The 9,393-nt window shown below is 35.7% G+C and overlaps 1 long non-coding RNA gene across 1 annotated transcript; it reads right to left on the bottom strand.

Moving 5' to 3' along the window:
- Positions 1 to 4,522: 4,522 nt before the first annotated feature.
- LOC309510566 lies at positions 4,523 to 6,850 on the bottom strand. Its single transcript, XR_014210393.1, has 3 exons — positions 6,468 to 6,850; positions 5,540 to 5,573; positions 4,523 to 5,289 (listed from the first exon to the last, which is right to left on the bottom strand). It is a non-coding gene; the product is annotated as an uncharacterized lncRNA (long non-coding RNA).
- Positions 6,851 to 9,393: the final 2,543 nt, after the last annotated feature.

The following is a 9,393-nucleotide window of genomic DNA, read 5'->3' as shown; positions in this document are numbered from 1 at the left end:
TGCATTTTTGTCTCAGTGCATGCATTGTTTTAGTTTGACAGGGTCGGCGCTAGCTTAGCTTAGCACAATGAATGGAATCCTTTGTTGCCAGCTAGCATGTCCTGAGTAAAAGTGATATAAAATTTTTTAAAAACCCACCTAATTACTTCTTGTGGCCTGCGTATTCACAACAAGTACAAATAGTGATGCAGATTAATACTAGGCGATTTCCTAGGCAGATATTGACTTATATATTAAGGACTATATTAGGGGGAAGCACAGGCGAAGCACTGCTACTTGGGCGTGATATCTCTGCGCCCAAGTAGCAGTGCTTCACCTGTGCTTCCCCCTAATATAGTCCCAAGTCAATATCTGCATAGGAAATCGTCTAGTGTTAATCTGCATCGCTATTTGTACTTGTTGTGAATACGCAGGCCACAAGAAGTAATTAGGTGGGTTTTTTTAATTTTTTATATCACTTTTACTCAGGACATGCTAGCTGGCAACAAAGGATTCCATTCATTATGCTAAGCTAAGCTAGCGCCGACCCTGTCAAACTAAAACAATGCATGCACTGAGACAAAAATGCATTTGCCCACCTATCTAAATGTAGGAAAGAAGGTGAATAAGCCCTATTTCAAAAAACGGTGGAGTGTTCCTTTAACATTAACAATTTGAGAACAAAGTATAATTTGCACGGTTTGACGTGATATGATGATAAGCGATCGTTAGATTTAATCGGCGCGATTTACTGCAATGCTTTTTTCCCCTTAGTTGGTCAGAACAAAAGTGGATGTTACTTGTTCAGACGACATTTTCCGGTGAAAATTCTTATGTTGTTCATATTTCCAAAAAGTAGAATCTGTGATTGCGAATGACTGTATCAAAACCACCAGCGCGGTGATTGACGGCTGCACATTCTCCTCAAAACATTGGATTCATCCGCGCTGTGCCATGCCGAGGCACAACGCACGTAAAGTTGATAATTCCGCGAATAACTGCAATTGCAGATTTCGAACAGAGATGGCGACAAAGAGGAAAAACTGCGGACTGCAGCTTTAAGGTTGATCCTTCATTTGTACAGGTACCTAACAATTCCTGGGTAAAAGTTGAATTCCATTTCATCTAAAGCATCTTGTACCCTGTTTACAGGGACGGTCCTCTGGGGCTTTAATGCCCCGCTCAGAAGCACAATGGTAATAAAGCAGCTTCGTGATTGAGTGTCCTCACTGGGACTGAACCTGCAACTCTTCTATTACTAGCACAGAGCTTTAACACTTACCTGCATCCCAACATGCTTGAATGAATATGCATGAGGATCAATTCAAAGGTAAAGATTGATTTTAATCAATCGATTTTAAGCAGGTGTCTAATTTTAAGAGACCTGCAGTCATCAGATTCACAGGGATTTTTAGAGACTTCAATGAATTATTAATAGAGACTGCATAGGTTTCCTCAAGCAAACTAAATTTAGCACATATCTTGAGGGTACTTATTTGAGATGTGCTAATGTGAAGATTCTACAGCTCTCTGAATGCAGATAATGGCTTAGTCAGGCCTTTCAATGGTTTATTGCCTTGACTATTGGAAATCTTTAGGACAGGAATCAGAATTTTGAGTATTCTGTTTATAGGCGCTGGTTTATGTTTCTGCAAGTGGGTGCACTCTTCTCTGTTCCTCAGATTCATAAAACATTAGCCTTTTTTTCTCACAGTCTTTTTCTGTCTGAGAAAAGTCTTGTTCTCCATGTGATGGTGCGCTTGATGAATTCATTAGCCTACTCAAAGGTTAAGTGTCTTGTGGAGAAACACACGGATTGCAAATACATTACCAACTAAACAAAAACACATCTCCATTCTCATTGCCTATTTTTTCCACGATTGTTGTCGCGAGTCGCTCTTTCGCTGATATTGATCTTATGTGCCAGAGAAGCAAGAGTGCAGCCATCTTTTTTGTGTTTGAACTGCCTTTATTTGCAGTAGCTCTGTATATTTCTATGGCATTGCTGTCAAAGAGTAATTAGCTGGTGAAGCGGATACTTATGAGTTAACGAAAGTTATTATGAGCATTGTAATGTTTGAAGCGGATGTCATAACAAATTTAAAAGGAGTTCTTTATAAATCAAAAAATTGTAAAAAGATCTTACCTTCATGCCGTGGAAATATAAACCAAGACACAGCGAGCGCAGCGCTGAAAAGGGGCAGGGCTACATATACTGTAAAAAATGTGGCTGCGATTAGTTAAAACAACTTAAAATTTGTTGAGAACTTAAATATCCAACTTAACTAAAGTTAACTAAACTTAATATTTTAAGTCAAGCATGAACACATACTTTTTAAAGTTGAAACAATGTTGGATTTTAAGTTGTGATAAATTATCGCAGCAATTTTTTTTACAGTGTAAGGACTATACCTGATGATTTTGTTGTTAATATTTAAAATGCAATTTATAATTGTGCAAAAAACAATAATAAAAAAAAAAACACAGACAGCACAAGCTTTTGAGTAAGGTTGTTATGTTGTAACACTAAATAGCCTATAATGGTAGAATTGTGTGTATTATATTGATTATAAACCGCCATGACCCGATGTGAGATCCAACAATCAGAGAGGTTCCCGAATCTCAATCGATTTTTTTTTTTTTTTTTTTTTTTTTTTTTTTTTTATTGATTAAAATGAATGGAGAGGAGAGTATCTCCACCATGGGTGCTCGGGACAGGCAGATAGCTGTTGAAGGCTGTTTTACTGATCTTTACACCAGACACAGATGTGAATAAAAACACAAGGTGCCAAGAGCTTGTCCATTTTTTTTAATAGCCAAAATCGCTTTGTTTTATCACATATTCGGCAAAGCCTTAAAAATGGATCTATGCTGTTCAGTAGCAGCTCCAGGATTTTTTTCTTGGGGCTGCTAAGAATAAACAATCCCTAATGAAAAAAAGTATACTTTATTGTATTTGAAATGTATTCCCTTTTTCAATAGTAGGCTACATTGCAAATATACATTTTTTTTTTTATTATTATCTTTAAATATATTAAAAGTATATTAGCATCATGCTTTTACCTATTTTCACAATACAATTTTTTACACACTGTAAAATAATTGTACTTCAGTATATCCTCTAAAAAGTAAAAAATCTGTTTATTTTTTTAAAAGTGTTTTATTTGCACTTTACTTAAATATATTTTAGGTATATGTTTTAACTGTACTGGACATGATCATTGTAATAATACATTGAAGTAGGCTATACTTTCAAAATGCATTATAGTATACAAAAGTATATTGTACAAAGTATAGCTATATGCATTTGTTATTGAAGACAAAGTGTTCAATTTGTAGTATTTGGAATAAGCTAAAGGTATTACTGAGCATATGCTTTTTACTCAAATATAACACACTTATGGTATATTGCTTTTATGTTTCGAAGACACTGGTAATGAATTGGTAATGCACTTGGAAAACAAATAAAGTACACTTTAATCACTAATCAAGCATGTAATTAGTCCCTATACACAGGCATATACTTAATGCATACTAGGTATAGGCTACTTGAAGTTGTTCCAATTTAGCACACAAAAGTACACTAAATACATTTAAAGTTATGCTTTACTACAATTTAATTACAACTAAAATGTACTTAAATTAGTTGGTCCAAAATAGCGCACTTCAAGTTAACTAATCACAAACACACTTGAAGTATACTGAATAAGTCTGGTTGCATAGGCTAGGCTACTTGGCATATATTTTATTTTCACCAGGGATATATTACATCAGTGACTTCAATACCCTGCATTTATTGCATTTTATTTATTAAATTTTCCATTTTTCTTAAGGTCACATTGTAAAGTGCACACAGAACTAAGCACAGAATCAATTTTGCTTAATACCTTTATATATTACCTTATTGGCTCTCTTTGAATCAATAACGGTTTATTGAAACTTGACTTGCAGTCCCATAGAGACATAGCCTACACTGTAAAAAAAAACTGTGAAAAAACGGTATTATTCCGGCAGCTGGGGCGCCAGAAAATTACCGTAAAATAACGGCAAAAAACAATCTCGTTAAAATACAGTAATTTTCCATAATTAAATAACAGATTATATCTTTAATATTACATAAAATCTTATGTAATTATTGGGGATTTTTAACGTTTAAAAAAAGTCATATACACCTTTAAAACAATTAAATACTGTAAATGTAAGGTTTTATACAATTATTTTATATAATAATGCTGTCTATCTACAGTAATTTTCTTTTAATATAGTTTTTCTGTGTAAAATAACAATGAAATTATGTATAAAAAATGCACACAAGTACATAAATTCAAATACAAATGTTTGTAAATTTACAGTTTTTATTTTTATTTGTACCGATCCAATTTCAAAACATCTCTAATTAAGTTCTTAATAATAGCAAATGTACAGTCAATTTCTTTTAAATTAACTAAATGTATGAGTACAGAATACCTGCATATTTACAATATTAGTAATTGAACAAACACTAAACATCAAGATAAGTGATTGATAGGAAATAGATGCTTAGTATATAATTTAGAACATGCAAATATATCCACAATAAAAAGCAATTACCGTATACCTTTACAGTATAACTTATTTTAACATTTACAATTACATTTTATCCAAAGTGACTAACCAATTAAGATAATAATTAAAGATAATAAAAAGCAACAAGTGCAGTGACAAGTCCCAGTTAGTCGCACAGTACACATAGCAAGGTTTTTTTTTTTTTTTTTTTACAAAGATATAGTATTATTGGGTGAAGTGTTTATGAAAAAGATGGATCTTTAGCAGTTTCTTGAAAATGTGTTGAGTTGCGCCGGTCATTCCACCACCAGGAAACAGTCCAGGTAAATGTCAGTGAAAGTGGTTTTGTGTCTCTTTGGGATGATGGCACCACAAGGCGCCGTTCACTTGCAGAACACATGCTTCTGGAGGACACATAGATCTGAAGCAGTGAGTTTAGGCATAGGGCTACCTTTAAAGACAACTCTTGCTGCAGCATCTGGATCAGTTGCAGAGGTTTTACTGATACTGGAAGAGCTGCCAGGAGAGCATTACAATAGCCCAGTCTGGATAGAACAAGAGAGTTGTGTAGCTCCGATAGGAAGGGCCTGATCCTCCTAATGATAAGGCAAATCAGCAGGATCACAGCAAGTATGTTTTGGCTGAAAGTTGAACCATAAGCAGTTCTGTCTTGGCAAGGCTGATTTGAAGGTGAAGGTCATTCATCCAGCAAGAATTTTCCATCAGGTAGGCTGAGATGCGAGCAGCAACCGTCAGATCATCTGGCTGGATTAAAAGGTAGAGATATGTGTCATTAAGATATTAGTGATAGGAAAAGTCATGTTTCTAAATGACAGAGCCTAGTTAAAAAAAAAGAAAGAAAGATGGGTGGAATCTAACACAATTGTAATCTTGCTGTAGCAAATCCAAACCTTGTGCATACTTTTAGTGCAATCATATGGAATCAGAAGACTGTTATGAACATATGGAATCAGAACCATTATGATTTTTATGTTTTAATGAATTCTTCCCATACCTTGTTTGCCATGATCATCTGCTTTCCACGTGACCTGAAATCACACACACACACACACACACACACACAAGTTATTTTAAAACTCAGTATTAGATTTACACATGTCAGAATATGTTCCATTGGGACAATGCAAAAACTCAACTGACTATGATCTTGAAGCTGAGCTGGAAAGGCCAGCAGTAATATTTTGAGCTGCCATGTGATTTTAGCTAAGTTACATTTATAGAAAGTAACATTAAATGAATATGATTTACTGTGACCTAGACCTAGATACACCTAGGGGTTCATCATGTTGTATTCATATTCTAGTCTTCCTGTTCTAGGCTTTCCTGTATCATCAACAAGTACGTTAAGTTACAGACAGTATTTCGATTTCTTAACGGTCTTAATAAAGTTAGTCATGTTAACTATTACGAAATAAACAAAAGAAACACAGTAGGCCTATTTTTAGTAAAACTGTGGCTATTACAATGGTAAAAAAAAATCTGCTAAAAACGTGTTTACTACAATTTTACTATAATAAAATAAAGTTTAAAAAAAGTTCACAAAAAAAAAAAAAAAAATTAAAAATAAAGTTTTCAGCTTCCAGACATGGTTTCAAAATGTCCCGCCATTTAAGAGATTGGTTTAATGTTACTGACTATCATAACGAAGATTTTATACACAATTATGGACTTTAATATGAATAACAAGTCTACTAAAGATTGTTTTAGGTCTATAAGTTAACAAATAAGTTAGAGTGGGTTCAACTGATCTTTCTTAACACAGATCGATAATTGAAAAGACCCATGCTGCATTTGTGTTTTGCCCTCGACGCCAGTTATGACTGAACATAATTTAAGAATGCTAACGTTAGCATGGAAACAGTCTAACCACTTAACACAAATGTAATATAAAATATCATTTACATGTAGTATTAGACTCTTACCTCAGCCGTTGATCGGTCGGGATGAGGTCTGCTGTGACGAACCAGGCTCACTGAAAAAGGGCGCGTTATTTCCGGACTGACTGACACCAGACTACAACTAATATGTGTTCAGCAGCGCTCCTGCTCACGGCTGCTTCTGTCGAATACGATTATAGCTCTGAATTCAAATCTCCCGCTTGCCCTTGACACAGATCGACGACAGAGACAGATTTGTAGCTAACCGTTGTGGGCTGGGCGGGACTAAGCAACGAAACGTAATGGCGGATAATTTGAATCTGCGCGCGGCCGCGCGCGCGGGCACACACACACACACACACACACACACATTCAAACGCACACAAAGCCACGCAATGTGCAGCAACGCAGATTTGGAAAAACGATTCATAAAAGACATAAAATATAGGCCTAAATGAAATTTACGGCCAAATACAAATGATGATCAAAATGAACATCTATTTGCAAGACAAAATTAAAAGATTATAAATAATTAAATAGGCCTGCCTAATGTGTGGACAAATCTTAAAACTCACTTTAACCCCCACATGCTTAATAATCTTTAAGGAAAACATGTTAAGTGACTGCTGATTTCTGCAGTTATACCTTATTTTCTTTGTTTTCTAATTCCACAGAAATAATCTGTAAAATATTACTTAATTTTTTATGTAAAATTACACATAACCGTATAAAATTACAGATAATTTCCTTTAAAAAACGTTAAATTAATGTAAAACCACAATAAAAGCAATTACCTGTAAATTTAATAGTGGATCTTTAAATTACAACAAATATCTGTAAAATAACAGGTATTCACTGTATAATGACAAAACGGCAAAATTCTGTAAAAAATACAGACAGTTTCCTGTAAATTTACAGGTTTTTTTTACAGTGTATAGGCGTATACATATTTATTATGTCCATGTGAGGGCTTTAAAACGACAGTAAGCTAAATTAAGGATCGCACTTGTGCTTTTAAAACACAAACAAATTATGTAAAAGAGCGCGGGTGTCGAGACGTGTTTTCAAAAGTTTAACTTTTAACTTGACAAGGCGTTTTAAAACATGGCGCGAGAAACTGAAAAAGCAGAAGAGATGCAATAACGGCCATAGACGCTTGTTTAACGCATTTATCTATATGTTCAGATCTGAAAAAACAATTTCTCTTTATTTATTTTTTCATCACCATGCTCGCTAGGGCGAACAAAGTGCAAGAATTTATATTAAAATCTACATTATTTATCGTTTATAACGTGAGTGAATCTTCAAAAAGATCAGGGTATCTATACTCACCAATAGCAGATTACAGGCCGATATGTCTGTTATCTTCTGAACTATTCTGAGATGTGTTAAGTCTTAAGTCTTTTTCTTCTTATTTAATTGCTCTCCAATATGACCGTTGTTGATGAGGAACTTAAAGGACAAGTTCGGTATTTTACACTTAAAGCCCTGTTTACAGATCGTATCTGATGAAATAGAACGGTTAAGATTAAAATTTGGACACATGCTGCTTTCCTGAGAATTTTAGGTTTATTTCGCTTCCCCCCCCCCCCACCCCCACAATGGTTGTCTATATGCACTGGAAGATTCCGTCCTAAAAACACATTAAACTTTCGTTTACAAAGACGTGAAACTCATCGAGTGGTCAGGGGGTGTTCACTGATATGTTCCCTCAAAAATCGCTGAAAAAGATGCATTCCAACAGGTTTTATCGTAGTTTTTGTCCAACTCCATTGACTTAATAGGACGTGCTGTGAGACCGCAGCACCTTTACGGTATTACTCCGCCGCTTCTTCTTCTGCTTCTTCTGTGTATTCAATGAAATGCCCGTGGTTTGCTTGCAATTGGCAAAGGTGCATTATCGCCACCAACTGGGCTGGAGAGTTTATTATTCAAGCTCTCAACGGAAGAATCACGGGTGTGACGCGTTTGGCAAAATAGGTCCACAAAAGCGAAATAAACCTAAAATGCTCGGGACAGGAGCATGTGTCCAAATTTTAATCTTAACCGTTCTATTTCATCAGATACGATCTGTAAACAGGGCTTTAACACTCTACATGCGCAACACTCTACCTGCTCCCGAGAGGGAACGCCTATTAAACGTTAGCATCGCTAATCATAGCTTACATTAACTTTTACTAGCAGTGGTTTTAAATGGATTTCTCCAAATAGCATGCCAAACTTTCCCTGTCGAGTAGAAACTTCGCGACTGAGGCATCAGTGGGAAGCCTAACCTGTGCTTTTAGCACACGCCAGCGTGTGAAATATTCTCCCAAAAACACTCTGGTCTTGTTTCTTTCTTCTTGTCATACAATTCGTAGACACTTTTTCTCTTGCGCCCCTCAGACATTTTGAATAAACCCGGTGAGAACTGCGAGCTTCAATGAATGGCTGAAACCGTAGTTCACCACACATATACACCTGAAAGTGCGCATGCGCAGAAAGCGAAAACTACCTAGGGACGAGCACGTACGACAGCCTTACGTAAACATATCAGCAGAATGATTGACAATTAGGAGGACCAATAGTCTTGATGATCCACCCGGAAAAAGAAAATCCCCCACTATACCTTTAATATGATGATCACCGATCAATATCAGCCGATACTACCAGCGCGTGCTATTGACTCCTCCCCCATTAAAACTTTTGTAGGCACATTTACAACATTTATTACCCCCCTTTTTTAGGTTTTTAATGACTTCTTTTTTAATGAAAGTGACAGAGTAAAAAACAGGAAAATCATTAGAAATTCCTTGGGGGGCTGAGCCAGTGCTAAGCTAATTTTTGGTGGGGCTACAGCAGCAAGTCCCAGTCTAGCGCCAACACTGAATTGCTATTAGTTCTTTTAATTTCACAGGAATGAGAAGAGCATTCTTTAACACCAGAGTGATTAAAAATAAAGCTATACCAAGCACCCATGAGAACTATTTCT

Source organism: Leuciscus leuciscus (genome assembly GCF_965113295.1).
Source record: "Leuciscus leuciscus genome assembly, chromosome: 12".
Lineage (NCBI taxonomy): Eukaryota > Metazoa > Chordata > Actinopteri > Cypriniformes > Leuciscidae > Leuciscus > Leuciscus leuciscus.
This window is presented reverse-complemented; position numbering and strand designations above follow the sequence as displayed.